The following is a 22,183-nucleotide window of genomic DNA, read 5'->3' as shown; positions in this document are numbered from 1 at the left end:
CACACTATTCCTGATACAGGCCAGGATGCCTTCTTGGCCACCTGGGCACACTGCTGGCTCATGTTCAGCCTGCTGTCAACCAACACCCCCAGGTTCTTTTCCACCAGGCAGCTCTCCAGCCATTCTTCCCCAAGCCTGTAGCGTTGCATGGGGTTGTTGTGACCCAAGTGCAGGACCCGGCACTTGGCTTTATTGAAACTCATCCTGTTGGTCTCAGCCCATCGATCCAGCCTGTCCAGATCCCTCTGCAGAGCCTCTCTACCCTCCAGCAGGTCAACACTGCCACCCAGCTTGGTGTCGTCTGCGAAATTACTGAGGGTGCACTCGATCCCCTCGGCCAGATCATTGATAAAGATGTTAAAGAGAATGGGTCCCAGTACCGAGCCCTGTGGGACACCTCTCATGACCGGCCGCCAACTGGATTTGACTCCATTCACCACCACTCTCTGGGCCCGGCCTCCAGGCAGTTTTAAACCCAGTGGAGAGTATACCCATCTAAGCCACGAGCAGCCAGTTTCGTGGGAGACTGTATCAAAGACCTTGCTAAAGTCCAGGTAAACAACATCCACAGCCTTTCCTTCATCCAGCAAGCGGGTCACTTTGTCAAAGAAGGACATCAGGTTTGTCAAGCAGGACCTGCCCCTCATGAACCCATGCTGGCTGGGCCTGATCACCTGGGCTTCCTTCATACGCTGCATAATGGCACTCAGGATGGTCTGTTCCATGGCCTTCCCAGGCACTGAGGTCAGACCGACAGGCCTGTAGTTCTCCGAATCATTCTTCCGACCCTTCTTGTGGATGGGCATCACATTTGCTAGATGCCAGTCAGCTGGGACCTCCCCAGTTTGCCAGGACTGCTGGTAAATGATGGAGAGTGGCTCTGCAAGCACTTCCACCAGCTCCCTCAGTACTCTCGGGTGGATCCCATCTGGGTCCATAGACTTGTTTGTGTCTATTTAAATTCTTTTAAATGTATTAGATTGAAACAGCAATAATTTCAAATTATCCAGTACAAATTTTGGACTCACCACTTTGAATGGTTTAGAAAATAGGCAAAATGCATTCATCCCAATATATAAATTTCTGTAATTTATACTTACTGATAATATATCCTGTTTACATTTATAGGAATAGACGCAACCTGAAAGAAGTAAATATTAAAAAATTATGATTTAGACACAAAAGCACACAGTATGGAACCTACTTCCCACCTTACCTTCTTCTTTAGCAAAGATATAGCAGATTTCAAAAACAGTCTGAAAAAAACTCTGGACATGTCACTCTGAAAAAGGTGTTAAGCATTAAAGATGTGGGGTTTATTATCTTTTTCTAAAATTAATTTTCTTTATACATTCAAAATTCTTTTTATGTACACGCATCTGGTGATATATATTTAACACTTTATACATTCAAAATTCTTTTTATGTACACGCATCTGGTGATATAATCATATATTTAACTAAGAATATTATCATCTTATTTGTTTACATCAGCTACAGCTTATTATCACTGACCATATAAAATGACTCAACATTTATAAACAGGCAGTAAGTCCCAGCAATAATATTCCCACACATGATATTTGGAAGAAAATAATTGCATAACAACAGCCTACACACCATATGAACAAATGTGAAGACCAATAATGCAGACAAATTGGCCTTTAATGTCTTTATATACATTAAAGATGATTGTAAAACAGCCTCTGTCCCAATGATTTATCTTGTTTCCATACCTCATGACTTTCCAGGACAATGAGTGGGCAGTTCCCTCAAAAAGTGGGGAAAAAAAGTAAGGAATCTTTCTATGACACTGATTAATGTATATATCCTTATAATAAATATTTGCTAAAATATTTATCAAAGCAGTTCCTATAGAAGCTGTGATTTATAAATGAATGATCTACAGAAGAATGGATGAACAGAGTCAGAAGGAGGGTAGAGGACATGCAGCCAAAGTAAGAAAGAAAAATTCATTGACTAGAAGGTGGCCCAGCTCCCTGTGACAGGAATGACAGGTGGGCATGAAAGCTGGGAGACACGTGTAATTTACTATATCATTATTTTTATATATTTATATTTCGATCCCTATTTAAAAGCTGAGACAGAAATCATAAAAGTTTTATGTTGTCCCATAGGACATGATTTTGTGTTTTAACACCTTAGCAGAGGAAGCCAGTTAGAGATAAAACTTGAAGACCACAAAGTCAAGTCTTTGCCATGAACCCAGGTTGTGATTCTGCTTCATAAGGTGCAGCTTCTGCCAGAGTCTGGCAAACACCAAGTTGCCTGATATTACAGCACTGATAACATCGATGGTTTTACTCCTCTAATTTTAGAGGGAATTCATTTGGAGTTGATGAAATCTACCATAGGTTTCAGTGGCTGTTGAGGTCAGGACTGGGCAGCCCACCACTCTTGAGTGGCAGATGAACACTTTCAAAACAGCACTTTTCTGCCCTTTAGTTTAGCATGGCTTGACACTGAATATATCAGTGAATTCAGAGTTGTCGGCCCGTGTTACATATTGCATAGCCACATTCTGTAATTCAACCTGAAACCTCTGAGATGTTCCACTCATATGCCCATTTTAGAGGTGACTAAGCTGTACTTACGTGAAAAGGCTTCTGTGCCCTAATTAAGACACAGAGAGAAGCATATAACAGCAGCTGTGCTAAAATATCCCTACTCAACGCAGACATCTGTATAGTAGTCTGTCTTTTAAGAAAAACATATAAAATCAAATGGAAAAGCAGAAGTTGAGGGCAAATATTAATACATATATCTGGTAGAAGTGAGCAACTCCTTGCCAGTTACATTTTTCTAAATCATTCTTACTGCATAGCTTTAATCTTGTGAATAATCCACTGTCCAATATCTCATAAGATCGAGGAAAAAGAAGGAAGATCATAGACTTCAGAGCTAATTATATTATCAGCTAATTTCAAAATTGCTATATACAACAATTAATTATGCTTTTTAACTTCATAGAGCTTCAGAACTAGCAACGCTTTAAATAAGGACTTTAAATGTATTCCTTTAGCAACCATTTGCAGTCTTTCAGAAAGCAAGACTTTAAAGAATGAGCAAGAATTTCTCTCATACGTTGTAAATCTTTTCCTAATTAAATGATTTGGGTTATATTGTGTTGCTTCTCTTTATGCTGTTGAAAGTAATCACTTAAGGGAGAGTTAATACTAGTGCATGTACATGTAAATTTACTTGTATATGTATGTCATTATTTCATACATGGTCCTTATAGACCACTTATGTAATCATAATTGTTTTAATGTACAATAATTATTAAGCTGTATAAAATTCATTATACTATATTATAGTAAGATAATATAAAAATTTACATTAGTATATACAATCAACCATTCAATACTAAGTCTAAGCTACTGATGAAATTTTCTCATGTCTTCTCTTGATAATTAATCACTTACTAGAGAACCTCTTAGCTTTTCCTGGGGAACAGTAGCTCGTGTCACACTTGTGAAAAGCATGCTTAATAGATTTCGCTATGCAAGGAGAAAGTATATAAAGCCAAGATATTATACAGCACTGGGATTTGGCCTCAGACATACTCCTTTTAATTTTAACTGCTCACAGAGCAGAACTTCTCTTTATAGACTTATAAGTACCAAATAGGCTGTTCAGGTCTAAAGAACATATATGTCTTCTCAATGATAGCTGGAATTTTCTCCCTCTGGTAAAGGAAACTTTTTAGTAATTACAGAAAAAATACATTTCATTTTAATCCTCTCTTTTCCCATATATATACAGATGTCCCTTCCTCTGTAGAAGCCATGGTTCTGCGCAGCATGGAAGTGCAGAGCTGAAGACAAGCAATTATAATTTGAGTCCTACTTTTCCTTTGATCATCATTTCCTGTATTCTAAATACCTTGTGCTACCCACAGAGCAGGAAAATATACTGTATATACTATATTAAGAAAACTAGTCACAGAATAGTTATTTTTTTTAATAAAGAGCAAGGGGTAATTTTCAAATTAAAAAAAAAAAAATTATTTGAACAGCTCTACAATTGGATGAACTAATTCTGGGTGAAGCTATTACTAAAACAATAGATAAATGTTGGAACAATCCTTGTTATTGCCACAGAATTTTTCTTACAATCACTTACAGTAACTCTCTATTTTTCTGTTAACAATATGCAGGTAATATCTTTTTAATCTTGAAGTGATTGACTGTCTTGCATTCTATGCAACCATTCTATGATTTTGTGATTAAAAATAGTGGGCTTTTTTAATGATCATGTGGAAAATTGATTCTGACCATTCAGTATTATTTTTCTATACTTAAGTAAATGCAATTAAGAAAGGATGCTAAGGTTGATTTTTGCACAGCGAGTTTGACTAAATTTCAATGATGATCCAGGAAATGCTTCCTTGTAAAGTAAGAAATTTAGCTACTTCCTGGACCCAAGGTTCTGCAATAACATTTATCAGGACCCCAGATACTCTATGACTCCAGAGCTGACAAAAGAAGTTGAAGTTGTATAAGAAATGGACTCCTTCCTGGGCATTTTCTCACAGAATATTCCGTGATTTGAACAACCAAGCAATTGCCAAATATCTTCCAATCAATTGCAGAACAAAGTAAACTTTATAAAATGTGCAGAGAGCAGGTTACAAAACAGTGTTGGCTTTTTAGCCTTTGGAGGTGAAAGGGTGCCTCTAAATAAAATAATCCAGATTTTTTTTTTGTCTCTTCATTCAAATATGATACATCTGACTCTGAGCCTGGCCCTAGCAACTTTGGTTGGATTTGTTTCTGCTGTACGTTGATCTAACAGATCATACAACAGGGAACACTTAAATGAGAAACAGAGGACATGAAGTTTGGCTTTTGAGCATCGAACAGTTCTGTTTTATCACTCATTTAGGGCAGATTTCTGATGCATTTCATGCTTGCTTCTTACCATGTTAATTACAAAACCAAAACAAGTCATAAATTTTATATTAAAATGTTAATTAAAATTAAAATTTTATATTAAAATTTATATTAAATTGACATCCAGTTCTGCTAATTCACTCAGAATCAGTAACTCTGCCCATCCCACACAAGCAGACAGTCTTTCCGCCTTCTAGACCGTTCAGTAATTATGCTGATATTTTCATGAATCTTTCCGGGATGATTGGTATTACAGATTGCATTCTCTTCTCCGCTGCTGTATGACACACGTGTGCAATGAAGTCACTGAGGAGCCGTCCGCTCTTTACAGCTGAATAAAAGTCTTCACGTTAAACTCACCAGACATATTGATTCTTCTTAATTTTCCCTTTCCTGACACTTTGCTATTTTGCCAGGAACGCATGCCATCCGTGCATTCCACACAAAATTACAAGCGTCAAATGTAATATGCAACAAGAGATACACTCAAGTGAAGTCTCCCCTGATTTGAAAGTTAATGAAGAAAAAAAAAAAAGAGAAGGGAAGAAAAATAAATGCACAAAGTAAATATTGCGTGTCCTCGTATTGCTGGTGGGTAACACACTAAGATTAGTGGCATATTATGACATCTTGTCATTCATCTTTTTACTTCAATATAGAAAAAAAATAATGCACATTGGTCCAGTGGGGTCCAAACTGCTTTTTTGTTTTAACATCGGAAATGTCACATTTTAAACGCATCATCTTCAGACAGAAAACAAGTGAGAGAACAACTGGAAACCGAAAGAACAAATAAGCTGCTTTTTACTTGTGCCAGGGCTGATGCTGTTTTGTTTGATAATAAGGTATCCAGCAGTTTTGTTTTCTTTTTGGTTCACTTCGGGCAGGTAAATTGTAACCCTCTTCAAAGTTTTCATGAGATAGGCTATTATTCCCTTGAAAGAAATCATACTCTATGCATTATTCATGAGGGAGAGCAAATCTTCACAGCAGCCACACAGGCTGAAGTATCATGAAACTGCTTAAAATTCTATGGTTTCTTCCTCCATTTCTGTTGAATTCAGTTCTGGTCTAATCTCCATGTATAATGCAATATCTCTGGCTAATTCAGATATTGCAATGCTGAAGGAAATATGAGTTCTTTACTTTATAACTGCAGAATAAAATACCCTCACTTTAATTTACCAAATGCTTGTAGTTCACTCTCTGTATGATAGTTTCCTCTTTTTTCTTCTTTTTTTCTTTTTTTTTTTTATGGTGGTGTATACATCTTTATATCCATACGAAGTGGAAGTCTAAATAGAATTTTTTTTTGCTGCTTGCCTCCTAGAGTTCATTTTTTTTTCCAGGAGTCTGCTTTATGTGTACCTTAATGGCTTTCTGTACTCTTTAAGACTGTTGCTGTGTGCTTCCCTCACCGTTCCCTACCAGCTCATATATTATACTTTATGGGGAAAAACAATCAATTTCATACACATCAGATGATGCCCGCTTGACAAGCGGTACTGAAAATGGTGTAGGCAGTGAACTAATAAAATAACTCAACTAGTTTTCTTGGGGTTTCTGGTTTCTGTCTCTAGCCTCTACATACTTCTTCTAAACAATGCAATATAAGACCAGGCAAGCTGTGGAGTTTGGCAGAAAGGCCACCAAAGAGAGGGGGGAACTTCATCCCATCCATGACTGGGCCATTGACCTTCCATGAGTCCCTTTTATTTTCTGTTTTTCTCCGCCACCCAGTGCTTTTGCATGTCATCTTTACTTAGCACGTAACTAAGAACACCAGGGATGTTATTTGCTCTGCACAAATTCAACCCCAGAAAAATCCTTATCAGTCAGGGGAATTCTAGAAACAATAACAATTTAAAAAAGAAAAAATCGCAAGGGTTTTTTTTGGTCGCTGATTTTTACCTCATGCCACTCACCTCGTCTCAGTTAATTTCTGATTTTGTTCTTCCCTTCTTCTCTCACTTTTCCTGTCACTGTGTATTTTCTGACTACAATCAATTAAGGTCTTCTTAAGCGTAGAATTTTAGGAAAGAATTAGGAAGGAACTCATGGTGTTACAGCCCAAAATCTGCTCATTCGCAACTTTCCCACCTTCCAAATGATCCCATCTTTGCTACATTACCAGCTGCTAGGGTTCTGTGCATTCTTCCATCCACTTTTGAACCCAAATACACTACCACAGATGTCCCAAATGATAAAGTTTGTCTTTAGTCAGGACATTTCATCATTTGGCATCACAAAAAATGTCTTAAATACATTAAGTGTTAAATATACAAGTAAGATCATGTGGAAAAAGTTCAAATTGCCAGTACAGTAAATCTTCTTTTTTCATTTAAAGAATGCAGATTCTAACTAGTATAAAGATGTAAATCCAGAATAAAAGACTTTTTATTTTACCTATATTTTCTTCAGAGAGATAGAGGACTGCCTTTGGCTTTGAGTGTGGGAGAGGAAGGTAAGGTCTTGAACTGAGATAAATTATTAGCATTCATATTTTGCAGAGGATAAATTTTCAAATTAAGTATACAGACACTCATGTATACTGAATGTCACTAGGGATTAGCATAATATTTCTATTAGTAACGCTAGCTTATTTAACTGAGCCACACAGTCTAGTCAAGAGCAAAGCATTGGAATGGTGAAAATGAGCTTGAAGTGTTTCTAGAATGGGTTAAGGAGGAATATTATTTTATTTTATTTTATTTTTATTTATTATTTCATGAAGATCTTCCCCAACTAATGTATCTCATGTTTCACCATAATCCAGGCACCTCAGCAAAATTCTTTTATCTTTACTACAATGGGACTAGCCTAAAATAGGATTTATTGCATGGCCTACCAAATCTTAGCCTATTCAGAATTCAAAAGAATATTCCAATTTTGATGCAGATGGGCACTACCAAACCTCCTCAACAACTAATATCCCTGTCCCTGTGTCATGGAGGACCAGTCATAATCACTTGACATATTTTTCCTGCTGAAAATTATTTTTCTGTTTCTTCCAATATTGATCTTCACGTTACCTGATGCACAGATTTTTCACTTGGCATCACCTCATCAAACAAACAAATAAAACCCATCTCCGTTATTGGCTTTCCTTACTTTACCATAGGTTCAGGTTCTCAGAAAGCCTTTTTCTGCTGATTCCCTTTCCCCACTCCTTTATATACATTATTACTAAGTGATCCCTGGCTTTATACATATTGTCTTCACATTGCAAGAGCGTTCAAAGTCTCTATCTTGCCTTTTTCATTCCCTGCATGTTTTTTTCTGGTGGAGACAATTATGCTGAGACAGTCTGTCATCACAACAATTCTCTCACCACCACTGCTTTAAACATCTCAACTGGTACAACAGCAGTGTCTGCCACCATCCCGTGTCTCATCATCTTAGCAACAGGAGTTCCAAACACAACAAGGGGCCCTTTGAGGCCATTACTTCAACATTCTTCCCCCTACAGTTTTCTCAGATACTTTTACTGAATAATTTTCCGTAAAATCACTACCATCTGCTGATGACTTCATTATTCTCTTATCTGTTACACTCTGAACCTGCACAGGTTTACAAATCCTTATCATCTCCCACTGAGATACAAACTTTCTGTTGATAAACTTAAACATGAGCATAGCGATAAAATAGAAGAATAAAAAAGTAAGAATCAATTTTTCCTCTAGATTCTAAAAGATGGTTAGGCAAAATAAAATATCCAATGGCTACTTTCTGTTCCATACATCACTGTAAACATATAACTCTGTATTTCTTTTTCTAGATATTTATTTATAACTATGCATTCCAACTGTAAATTTTTAAGTGCCCTATAGCTCTAGCTTTGATCCACATTCTTTCTAATTTTTTGTGTTATTGCCAGATTACTATAAATTAAACAAGAAAAGTGAAATCCGTCATATATGAAAATCATTAGCTCTTGCAAAATATTTGTTCAAAACCTGTAAATAATTCCTTACAGTGAAAATGGAGTTATTCCCTATTATAATGCTAAAACCCTTTGTCGCTCTCCAGATAGCATTTCTACATTCAGGAATGAACAGCAATAACCATATCTTAATCCTATCAGTGTCAAGGGAATTGTGTTACTGCAAGTAACAAAAAGATTACTTGCATTTTTCCTTTCATAACAATATTTCTGTTTCACATCACCAAACTAACTCTGTTTGAAGTTCATAAAATGTCTAAGAGGTGCTGAACAAATGTGTAATTCTTTAATCATAGAAAAAGGTTTATATTTAAAGCTAAGGGTCCCCCTTTTAATTTTTTCCTAATTATCATACTGGGAGTCATATCACAGAATCTGAGGATCATTCAATTGCAATGGATATCTTTAAGATGGAATGGAAGCCCAGGTCATTAATTTACAGAACCTGGGCTAACAGGGAAAACACTAAATCCATTCAGGACACATGTAGTCATGTCTGTGTCACAGAAATGTTTGTGATACCAGAATAAATTGTCAACCTTAGACTGCATTCGGTTTTTAATAGGAAAGATTCTATTTTTAAATTTTGAGTAGGACATTCTGAAATGTTGTGACTTTTCAGAGAAACAGAATTCTCAGAAGAGCAATACTGCAACTTCTTCAAAGAGTTTTCTGTTGCCTTACATAGCCCAGTTGTGAATTTTGACCACAGATCAACCTGTGTATTTACATTTTCTGTATTCCAAAGTGACCAGATAAAAACAATGGAAAAAGTTCCAAAATACTTTTAAAATATATGATAAAATAGTTCTTTGCATTTTTATTGTAGATTAATTTAAGAAAATAGAAAATTAGCTGTGGTTTCTAATTACGTTACTTACTTACAAGCATAACAGTGGATATCTTAGTGGGCCCACAATGACATCTTGTGGCTGCTCTGGGCTGATCTTTCAGTGGTTGACATGGTGAAAATTTCTACTGACTTTCCTAAAATTGTTTCCTGCATGAACAGAAAAGTTAACTGTGGTGAGAACCCGTATAAGCCTGTAACAGCAGTGCCTGCTCCTTCTAACTAACGAGCCAGCATTCCAGCTGCTCCATATTTCTGTCAGTGGAAGATTAACTAATTAACTTCTCATATAAGCCATCATCTGTGATGGTGGCTACACTGCATTGAGTGAGGGTGGTGAAGCACTGGAACGGGTTGCCCAGAGAAGCTGTGGCTGCCCCATCCCTGGAGGGGTTTAAGGCCAGGTTGGAGGGGGCTTTGAGGAATCTGCTCTAGTGGGAGGTGTCCCTGCCCATGGAAGGGGGTTGGAACTTGGTGATCTTTGAGGTCCCTTCCAACTCTAACCATTCTATGATTTATAAAGTCATGTCCAAAACCATCCCTTTTGCATAACCTTCACAAAGTTCTGTTCTGTTCCTTCTGCTGCTTGGAATGGATGGTCGTTACGTTGGTTGGCTACTTGCACTTCTTTGTTTTCCATCACTCCTCAAATATTTTTGATCAGGTATCCATTCTCATTCACTTCCCTTTCTGTAAATATGAATTGCAATTAACCTCTTGGGTTGTGGACATATACCTAGAGCTATGGAGCAAATGTTAGTGTTACTATGACTGTTACCTGTCTACAGATTTCTCTGACTTCTGATTTTGACTCCATTACTATTTCTTCAGTGGCTTCTTAATTTTAGGTGGACTATTCCATTGACAGTTTGGGGTTTTTTTTCCTTAGATATTTGCTTTCGAATAATTTGGGAAAAGCCTAGTGGCCATATCCCATCCCCTCCCTAAGCTAGTTCATAGCTTCTGAACTGAAAATGCCTGATGAAAGTTGAGAATTCATTGCAAATAATTATTTTCCTATTTCCTCAGGCATGAGATAGATTATTTACATGTTTGCAAGGTATTTACACATCTAGTTTGGGGTAGAACAGCAACTTTCCAATTTCACATCCAGAAAATAGCCTTACTAACCTTTCTTGTGACAAGGGCACCTGTGCCAAGCCTAGTGACAATGCAGAGAGAGGGAAAGAGACCTTCCTGTCCATTTCTTTTTCGGACTCCTCTTCACATGCACCTAAAAACCCAGCAGTGGGATCTGGGGCTGTAACAACAAAGTCAAGTCTAGCTGAGGTTCATCTCACTGACTCACAGTCAGGCTGAAGAACAGGCATCCTCTGGGACTCAAAATGTTGCCGTTACAGCACCACATCTACATGGCCCATGGGAAACTGCTCATTTTCTGCACCTTCATTCCAGTCTCCTGAGCACACACTGCAGATACTGGATGAGGACAGAATGCCCCTTCTCCTCACTCCCCAGATGTTTGACATCATAATCTGAACTCAACCTCGAAAAGGCAAGAGTGAATAATAGAATTCATTAGACTTTATTGCTATTGTGAATTGCCCTGTGATATGCAAACTATCCTTTTATTACTTTCTTGATTACAACAAAATTGCACTTGTCTATTGTATCAAAGTTAACGACCCGATAGTGTTAATGGAATTGCTAACGGCTAATAAAAGTGTTATTATGTAAGCAATTAAATAGCTTCAATTAATGTATTTATGTCTTAGTGATAATAAAAGTATCCTGCCTTCCACAGTGAACTTCCATCATGAGTAAGAATTGCAGAAATTGTCTGCTCAGGAATCTTTTTAGTGATAGAATTGTCCAGTATAGAACATGATTCAGAAGAGTGAGAATAATACTTGGTTAAACATGTAAGATGAAACATCATTAATTGTCCAGTATAGAACATGATTCAGAAGATCGAAAACAATACTCAATTAAACATGTAAAATGAAACATCATGTAAGATCAAGCATGTAAGATCAAACATATAAGATAAAGCAATGATACACAGGCCTGAAAAATGCAAATACTGGTTACTAGAGCCACGTTATGGATTCAATCTTGAACATGCAATTTATAAGAAGCTTAAGAATAGACTACTGAAAAGGGTGTTTATGGGCTTAAATACCAATGACAATATGCAGTGGAAGCTTGTAGTTTTATGGGGAAAAATATAAAACCAAATGTAGTATGTAAGTCTATATGGCCTAAATTAATCATACGGTGCTGCTCATGACTGGAACTTGAGTGTGTCTCCAGCAACCAGACAAAAGAATAAAACCAACAGAAATGGCATGATAGAGACATAACACATAATTAATAGATTCAGAACTAGATGAAAAGTCAGTGATTTTGGACCCATGGCTCAGATTCAGGCTTCCGTGTAGCTGTACCTCACTGTCCCTCCCTGTCCCCTGCCTCCTGTCTAATCACACGTAGCTCTTGATCCAGCCAATGCTCAGCTTCCTCCTTAATAACCAAAAGCTTTTAAATCTCTTTCAAACAAGTAAGTGGATAAGCTCTGAAATGATTCATGGCTCTTCTGAAATCAAAATACTAGCCAAACTAGGTGAAACATTCTAGTAAAATAACTCACTCTCAGTACTCTATAATACTCAATAACTCAAATACTCTAGTAAAATAACCCAAGAAGTTGTAAAACCTTTTATTCCTACTAGACTTAGTTCATAATTTCCTCAGATCTGATTTATGTATATTAAGCTTTTTTTTTTGCATGTAATTTTCTCTTATGTTGCAACAGCCATTCTTATTTGGATTTGGCGTTACAAGATGAACTTTTACTTTATAAATCAGCATATTTTTCCATAATTACAAAATTAGAGTTCCAAAGTTTAAATCCAGGGTAATAAAACATTAGGCAAATTAAGCATAAATTCAATTTCAAATCAAGCAAAGTGAAAAATATGGAACTCTCTCAGGGCTAATGCTTAATAACCCTTAGGATTATACTGTTCAAGTTATTAAAACAAGCCTATATTGTATCGTACATCACTCTGAAAAGCTATTGTGCTTTCATGAATATTTTATTTGAATCCCTGACTTGTAAGATGAAATTTCTATTCCATAAACTTCGTAATGGAGTGCTAACTCTAAACTAAGTCCTGTACGAAGCAAACATCTTAATATGAAGCAGCACTTCATCTCCACCTTGTGGAAATCTTCTGCATAGACTATTACTTAGGTTAAAAATAAACTCCTCGGTATGATGTAAGCCATTCCAGTGTAGTGTGTCATGTATCTGTAGATTATAGATATAAAAGACCTCCTTAAATTCCTCTCTCCATGGAGTTTATAGCACCAAATGCAGGCTTTTGGTTAGATGAGCCAAGCTAAATCTGTTTGTCATGATCACCAGGAGAGAGGATGAGAGGGGAAGAGGGGAGAGATCACAGTATCAGAGCAGGTGAAAATTCAGGTTTAGGTCTTATTCCAAAGATTATTGAATACAAACTTGAATCTGGAACGCAGCTGCTAGAGATGAACTGAACTGGGATTGCAGGATATTGTAGGATGCCACTATATTTCTGACCATTAATCCTATCCATCCTCAAAACAATTCATTGAAGCACTGAATCTCTCATTTAAACCAAAAGAAACAAGAACATGGAGAAATTATATGAAAAAAAAAAATTCTTACCTTGATCTGGAGGTAAAAGCGCTCCAGTATAGAACTTGTTTAACTGACATCTCCCCAGTCTCCTCCTCTTCTCCTAGTTCTCTTCTGGAACTGAAAATATATTTTTCCCTGGAATTTAAAGACATGGAAACGGAGGCAGAAATGCAGATCTAGAGCGGTCGTTGGGATCATTGCATCTGGTTATTTGCTATTATAAAAGAAAACAAAAAACGTGTAATTATTTCAAAATCATTCCTAAGTTCTGTTTCAAAAGATATTATTTTTTATTCCTTCTACTCTCCCATTAGAAGGGAGAGTAGAAAATCTTTTCATTAATGGCTTAGAATTTTTTTTTTAATTTCTGTCCTAAAACCATGACAGTTAACTTTCGCCTATATTGTTCCTATTTTTCCTTTACCAGCATTAGCTAATAGATTAAATAACTATTTCTCATTCCCTTTTTGTTCCCTGTCATACAGGTCGTCTGTTATAGACAAGATCCACCTCCCCTCAGGTTTTGCTTTGCTTGTTTTCCCTTATTCTGTTGGCAAAACTTATTTGTTGATGTGGGACAGAAGAGAAACAACCAGCAGTAGAATGAGAGAAGGGGGTTTCACATTAATTTTCAGCTAGTAAAATGTCATTTTAAAAATTGTTCTTTCCTAATCTTTGTTTGGCATGGTTTCAAAGCCAATATATGTAGTAAATATGGTATCACTTATTTCCAAGTCTACAAGAGAAGTAATTTTGCTAATCACGTTACAGAAAAAAACTAGGTAGCAATACTAGTCTTAATATTTTTTTCTAACTGGTATATTTCTTTCCTCTATTCTTTACGTGCTATTTTTCTTTTCAACTTAGGGACAAATAAGGAAAAAAAAGGGTGATTTTTTTTTCTGATTCCAGTAAAAGATGGTGTTTCACTTCTTGTATAAAGCCTTCCAGAAGATTTTAAATCTCCATCTCCAAGCTAAATCTTAATGTAAGAATGACAAACCTTTCAGAAGCACTATTGGGAGAATTACTGACACAATAAATGCTGGCAAAAGGAAGATTATGTAAACAAATCAACAAATTAAACAAGGCAAGGGACCATTACCTCAACGTAAGCCTAAGTAGTAGAGGTTGCCCATATCTCCACTCCATAGATCTTAACTGTGTCTCTTCTTCAGCCTGTATATGATATCTTTATAGCTCTATAACGTAATTATTTTTCTTTTTTTCTTCACTTTTTATAAAAACTCATAGTAAAATATATAAAATTATACCTCATCAGAACATTTTACATGGGGAACTGAGGATGAGTTCTGGGTTACTGGTGAGGGATTTGGTAAGGTGACACGCCAAACCTGGCTCAATCTCATCCATTGTGCCTCATTCCCAAATGCACATCATCCCAAGATCTGGAGCTTAGCATCATCTGAAAGCGGATCAGTTGGCCAACCAAAGTAGCTATTAAGCAAAAAGAACAACCAGTCAGTCAGTGCTCCAAGTCCACCTTACACCTTAATCAGACTGTAATCTTAAGGGCAAAACGTATAAAGTGGCTTCTTGTGGGATATTTTAATTATATTTTCAGGTATGGAAAGTAAATACTTAATTGGTGCATTGCTATGAGCTCAGCACTGCATCGGCACTGGGTGCAGGGCTGGTGGCAGAGGACATTAGAAACTTGGGGCTTAGGCTCGTAATAATCCTCTGAGGCATCCAAATAGCAGTGAATCTATTATTCTTTTTTTTTAAAAAATGTAACAGTGAACAGCAAGCTTTTATTTTTTTCTGCGATAAACTTCTAAAAAAAATCTTAGGAAATCTGCCTAAATATGCAGAAAAATGGAAAGGAGTCCTGAGACACACCATGCATGATCACCAGGACCAGTCACCTGGAAGGATCCATGTTCGAGTTGCCCAGCCATTGCAGCTGGGCAGACAGGGAAGTGCTTTTGCAACTCTTCTCTGTCTCACAGAGTTACATAGAAGCCTGTTGGGTTTGTTGCTCAAATCACTAATTTCTTGTTCCCTCTGTGAGGGATTGGCAGCCTTTGATACCCAGCTGGGGGGAGGGAGAGATCCCTGCTTCCATCTCTTGGTGGCTGGGGATGTATGCTAGCTCCAGTCTGGTTAAATTTCAACATTTCAACAGCTGCCTTTTTACTATTTTTTAATTTTTATTTTTAATGACACAGCTGTGTGCATGATTTTACATGGGTATGTAAACAAGAGATTTTGGGAATAGCAGATATGTCAGCCTGTGTAGAGCAGAGACGTAAACGGACCTCCAGATGACATTCTGACATAGCACCTAAACTCATAAATTATTTTATTTTTTCATGAGAAAAAGGACAATGTATTTACCATAACATTGGTATTTTTATATCTTCATTAAATTAATCAGAAATTTAGGGTTTAGAATCCTCTTTCAGTCTCATAAACAAAAATCTGTATTGCTTAAAAACCGTATCATATATTAAATATATTCTCTGTGTTTAAAGATCATTTAGAAAGTACAATATTACAAAACAAATTCAACGCTGTGGGTGACTATTCCAACCACTCTGTGTGACAACACCAGATGGCAGCAAGAGAGCTGTTTTTAGCCTAGTTACTAGTACAAGAGGCAACCAGTCACAACTGGAGTGGCACAAGAGTAGTTTTCCCTAAAACAAATTGTTATTTGGGAAAATGTTTCCCACATGAAACTGAAATAAAATTATTTGGTTTGTTTTAGTTCCACTTCCCTCTGCTATTTCAGTATCCTCCAGCTAATCTGAACAGACCGTTACCATAATAGACCAGAAACACTTGCCAGGCACTTGGTGACCTTCCATAATTTTAATTTGTTGTGTATCTAATATTTGTATCACAAACAAACCTCAGGCCAGCTCATTTTTCTGCTTATTGGTAGACAAACAGGATTAAAAAGGCATTCCTGAGAGCTGGAAAGCTGTATGGAAAAGGAGACGCAGCAGACAAAAGGGAAAGCAGAAAGAGGGGAGATATAGACTAGATATTAGGAAGAAATTTTTCACTATGAGGGTGGTGAGACGCTGGTCCAGATGGCCCAGAGAAGCTGCCCCATTCCCTGGAGGGGTTCAAGGCCAGGTTGGACAGGGCTTTGAGCAACCTGGTTTAGTGGGAGGTGTCCCTGCCCAGGGCAGAGGATTGGGACTGGAAGAGTTTTAAGGTCCCTTCCAACCCAAACCATTCTGTGATTCCATAACACTGGCCAACGTGAAAGTCTATGTGCACATCACCACCTACCAGGAGCCAGGGGACACCTCCCCTTCAGATGAAATGCTGCACAGACAAGCAACACAGCAGACAAGCCTTATCACCTGAAAAAGTTGCAAAAGGACAAAACAGATAAGGACAACTGGGATGACTGCGTAACAAAATCAGCTGGTAGTAGAAGAAAGGCTGTTGCCTTGTCCTTCACCTCTCATTGGGAAGACTCCTAAGATAGAATCATAGAATTGTTCAGATTGGAAGGGACCTTTCAGATCAGAGTCCAACCATCAACCTAACACGGACAAAAATCACCACTAGACTGTGTCTCTAGATGGATCTGGGAGGCTTTGCCACATCAGCGCTGGCTGAAGGCTGGAGAAGCCATGAGCTCTTGCTGGTGGACCAGATTTCCTCCTGGCTGGGCAGCAGCACAGACAAATTCATTTTCCATAAAGGATATGAAAGTATATCACCTTCTGACCATAAAAGCAAACATTTGCACTGTACTTAATTTCCTCGGTTTTGTTAGGTTTATCATTTTCGTCACTATCTTCATAATTTGAAAAAACCCCAAAAACGTTGCCAGCAAGTGGTACCAGCCTAATCACAGGGGCTGTATATCCCGCTGTGGTGGCCAGGGGTACATTGGTAGGTCAATATAGTAAGACATTTTCCATTTCCAAAGTCGTGGAGTAGAAAAGCAAACTCCAGAAGACTGGGTAAACAGCGGTATAAAGAACATTTCCATTTTTATGGAAAGAAATTACCTTTGGGAATGCTTGGATTATTTCCTGTAATTATCTGCCATATAAATTCTTAATACTCTGCACAACTTTTGTAAAGCATGGCAGAGAAATCCTGTCAGATGTTTAAAATCCTTTTGCTGCTTGCTATAATTCTGGTGTTAGGAATAAATTCAAAAGGAAATATTCTCCTTTCATTCTGCTCTCCATTCTTACGTGCTCCTTCTCACTCTCAATGACTGAGTCACTTTGCAGTGACTCACAGAGGAAGATCTTTCATCTTTCTTTCAGCTTTGTATTTCAGCCTTATTGCAAGTGTTCCCAGATGTTTTCACTATCAAGAGACACAATATGACACCCATATTCAGTGTCTCTTGACAGCTCTTTATTTTTTATTTCAAGGTTCCACTGAGTTTGTAAATTATCCACAACTACTTTCTTTCTGGACTCACATCCAGGATCTCCAAATTCTGCTGTTTTTTACAAATAGGTGTCTCTACATCTATTTGCGCGTGGTTTTTGCCAATTCTTTCCCTCTCATTCAACTCTGCCCTCCAGTCTCACACCAGATTGGTGATTTTTCTCCCCCCTCTTCAGTGGGTTTCCCACCCTGTCACTTGTTCTGAGCATGACCTGTCCCCACTCCGTACTCCCTCTCAGGGCTCCCTGCTACATCGCATCAAGCTCCGATTCCCTCCCATCTCCTTGAAGCCCTTAGTTGTTGTTACCCTGTCATCTCTCCTCTCGTCTTGTCTCTTCTTTTTCTCATCACATCCTCTTTGCCTTACGAGCAACACCCATTTGCCCATTTTTCTATTGCTTTGCACCCCCAGATGTTTCATCGCCAGCACCAGTTCACTGCAAGGGTTTGCTCTCCTCTCCCAAAACCATCTCCGAGACGGGTGTACACAGATTAACAGAATTAATTTAACAGGCTCTGTGTAGCACAGGCAGTTATGTGGCGGTGAAGGAGAGAAGCTGCCATCGTAAGCATAAGTACTAATATGAGTAAAAGCCAGTGCACCAAATAAAATGCTCAGTATATTTTAAAAATTAGGTGCACACAAGCCCTTTACCTGCATTTCACACCAGAAGCCAAGATCCAGGAGTCTCTCCAGATTGCAGAGGCTGCAGAATTAATGACGAGCGGAGCTCAGGAAGATGTTTCACACATTTGAGGGATGAGAGGGGAGGAAATGATATCGAAATCAGGCTTTGGCAGCTGATGTGCTTTTGAAGTCTGCCAACGTTTCCATTTGAACTAGAAATTTGACTGCAGATACTCCGTGTCTTTGAATTTGCCTAGTCACTCGTTTTGGTGCCTTATTCTGGACTTGGAGCCTGATTTAGAATTCTTATTCTGGATTTGGAGATGGTGCCCTAGCATATCTGCCATATGTGCACGGGGCTGGGTTATTTAGAACCATACTCTCCTAAAGTGATTAATTGGTCCCATCTTTCTGTTTTAAGCAGTTTCGCCACCAGATGTCAGAATTCTACAAATGTCAGCATGAGATTTACCACAGGCTTCAACCATTTTCCTCATTGTCGTAAAAAGCTACAAAATAACACCTTACATGGACAATCTCCCTGTGCTGTGTTTAAATGTTTTTATAATGTGTAAAGATATTTAAACGTAATGGGGAATGAGCATGAATACCAACCTGCTTTCAATTTACCCACAATAGTGTCTTATACTGCTGTAATTACACCACTGAGCTCTGTCATACGGGCAGGAAAAAAAAGATGAATTCCATAATAGCTTCACTTCTTTTAGGGTTTTACACTGCTGTTTCTTTCACTTACCTCAAACAGGTCTGATGGGTCTGGTCCTTAAGAAACAAACTGCCTGAATTTCCTGGGAAGGTTGTTTCCCCAGCGCATCGCTCCGCAGGCTGTTTGCAGCAGAAGCTGACACATAATTCAGGACAGAAAAATATGTCTAATAGTTTCCTGGGAAGGTTGTTTCCCCAGCGCATCACTCCGCAGGCTGTTTGCAGCAGAGCTGACATGTAATTCAGGACAGAAAAATATGTCTAATATCCAATTTCAGTGTCACCACAGTGCTTTTACTTGATTACATCTAAGTTTTTTGTGAATCGAATCTTTTAGGTAGAAGAAAGATTCACTTTAAACTTCAGAGACCTTTTGAAAATTATAATGCTTTAAAAAGAAAGGATAAGTACATTTAGTTGGATTTCTCAGTCTGAACAAATTCCTAGACAGAAATAGAGCTGAGATTATTGCATTTTCAAATATTCATACAGAAAAAAATGTATTACAAAAATAATCAAAAACATCAAACAAATGGAGAGCTGTTGACAGTCTCTCTACTGAAAACACAGAAGACATTAAATTTGGTCAGCTGTAAGAATATGAAGACAGGGTCAGGACTGCAGCTGCCAAAATCAAAAATATAGAATATTAAAGGTACGTTTCCACAGACAAATGAGAATTTTGACAGCAGATTTCAAGGCAATGCAGTCTGTTTTACTGTTGACCATGATCTATGCTTCATAATGGAGAAGAAAAGAATAATCTCTGCAACATTTATCAAACTGAAGCGTAACACTAGATTATCTATTTGTTGTCCCTCTAGAGCATGGAACCAAAAACTCACAAGCAGTAGCCAAAACAAGGTTGGATCAGACACAGATTTGTTTTCACTGAGAAGGCTCTCTGTAGTCTTTTTATTTTATTTTTTTTCTTCATAAAACAAAACAATAGACTTATTTGAAGGATCATGCCCTAAAAAGAGTCTCAAATTCTGCAGTTTCCTCAGTTAGCCTCCTGGGAAAACGTGTGGCACGATAGACTTATTTGAAGGATCATGCCCTAAAAAGAGTCTCAAATTCTGCAGTTTCCTCAGCCTCCTGGGAAAACGTGTGGCACAGAGTTTAACCGTAATCTTCTGGAATACAGTCAAATTGCCTGCTTGTCTCTTCATAAATACCTGCTCTGCAGATCTGGCCCATATACTCATCCAGGAGCTGAGTGGATTTTGTTCTCAAGGATTTAATCCAGTTAAAGAGATTAATGCAGATAACAAACTCTTACTGCTCCCCACGGCACGTGGGGAAACCTTTGGTAAGAGGAGATGACTTTCACAGACCAATGTCTTCTTCACTGCACGTGGCTGTCTATTATAGTTTAACAACATTAAATACAAGAGGGTATATGAATCTATGTAGTTAGTGTCAAAATGCAAAAATATGACATGACCAAAACATTAAAATGCCTGTCATTCCTGAATACAGTTAGCCAGTCTTGTATTTTAAATAAGGAGAATTTTTTTTCCTCTCTTTTTTTTGATAAACATTTTCCCATATCAAAAATGATTAACACAGTCTGCCCCAAAAGACAGAGAAGTCTGAAATAATCTCATGACACTCTGCCTAAGAATGGTGGAGGTCAAGGTACAGAATCAGGACCATCTATCCTCAAAGATGACCTAGTCTAGAACTCAGAGTCCAAAAATTATCTTTATCAGAACTGCCTTATTTATTCTCTGTTAACCAATTATTTACCTTTATGAAGACTTTCCTATGGCTGATTACCCTTAAAATACTTTGACAAGAAACTGTCAAAAACCTTCTGGATGTCTAAATAAACTGGAAATAAAAGAGACTGCTGATAACCACATGGCTGCTGACACCCTCCAAAGACTCCAGTAGGTTTGTTAATAGACTTCCATTCATAAAAGTCATGCCGTGTCTTCTCAAGTGTATTTGATTTATCCACGTACCCATTAATTGTATTTTTACTGTAGATTCTAAAAAAAACACCCTGTTGATAAAGATATTGGGCTTACAGGCCCACAGGACACCAGAGTGATATTAAAGTCTGCAGGATCTCAGCTGATTCTTCTTCCTCTGTAACTAGAGTAGTGCAATTTCAGACAACAGGGCACTGATTAACCGTATATTTAAAGAAAACCCCTATTTTATCAGACTAGATATTTTGTGTGTATATTTAACATATATGAAAAATGCAACCACTTAACTTTAACTATTATATTGCAGAAAATCCTAACGTTTGGTTTTGAGCAAATGATACAAACCCCAGATTTTCCAGACTGGTCAACCTCAAGTCCTGCCTTTCTCCTCTTCTGTTAGATAAACACAATCTTGATTCAGAGAGGCCAGGATCACGGTCCTCTTCTGCATCATCCCCCAAACTGCTTTAAATGACACAAACTCCACGTGAGGTTCCAGCTTGCTGCACGTGTGACACATCTGCTCTGCCATCACGTTGCCTACATTGGGAAGGGAAACTACGAGTCACAGAATCATAGACTGGTTTGGGTTGAAAGGGACCTCAAGGACCATCTCATTCGACGCCCCTGCCCTGGGCAGGGACACCTCCCACCAGACCAGGTTGCTCCAAACCCCCTCCAACCTGGCCTTGAACACCTCCAGGGATGGGGCAGATTCTATGATCTTCTCTTCTAAGCTGAAGATAATCCACTTCTCTGCCAGGAATGAGCTCTCTCTGCACCAACAGAACCACTCACCTTCTGCCATCATTGCCAATAACTGTTACTTACAGGAGCAGCCCTCTGCAGGGTTGGGATCCTCTGCAGATCATCTGAAAGAAACAGAAACTAGTGTTAAAAATCTCAAAATTCAGAAACCACTGGAGCTCTCCCCTCTTAAAAAATACAAGTCTGAAGAATCCACGTGGGACAGAAAGAGCTGTAAAATATATTAAGTGCTTTGATTTTGTTCTTTTCAATTGATATCTACCCAAAATGGAGGCAGTGCTGAAATGTGCTGTCACCTGGAGACATAAATCAGTTTGCTGCCCTACAATATCTATTTGTGGGTTTCTGTGCAACCTAATGGAAATAAAA

This window comes from Calidris pugnax, unplaced genomic scaffold, assembly GCF_001431845.1.
Source record: "Calidris pugnax isolate Ruff unplaced genomic scaffold, ASM143184v1 scaffold195, whole genome shotgun sequence".
In the NCBI taxonomy this organism is placed as follows: Eukaryota; Metazoa; Chordata; class Aves; order Charadriiformes; family Scolopacidae; genus Calidris; species Calidris pugnax.
This window is presented reverse-complemented; position numbering follows the sequence as displayed.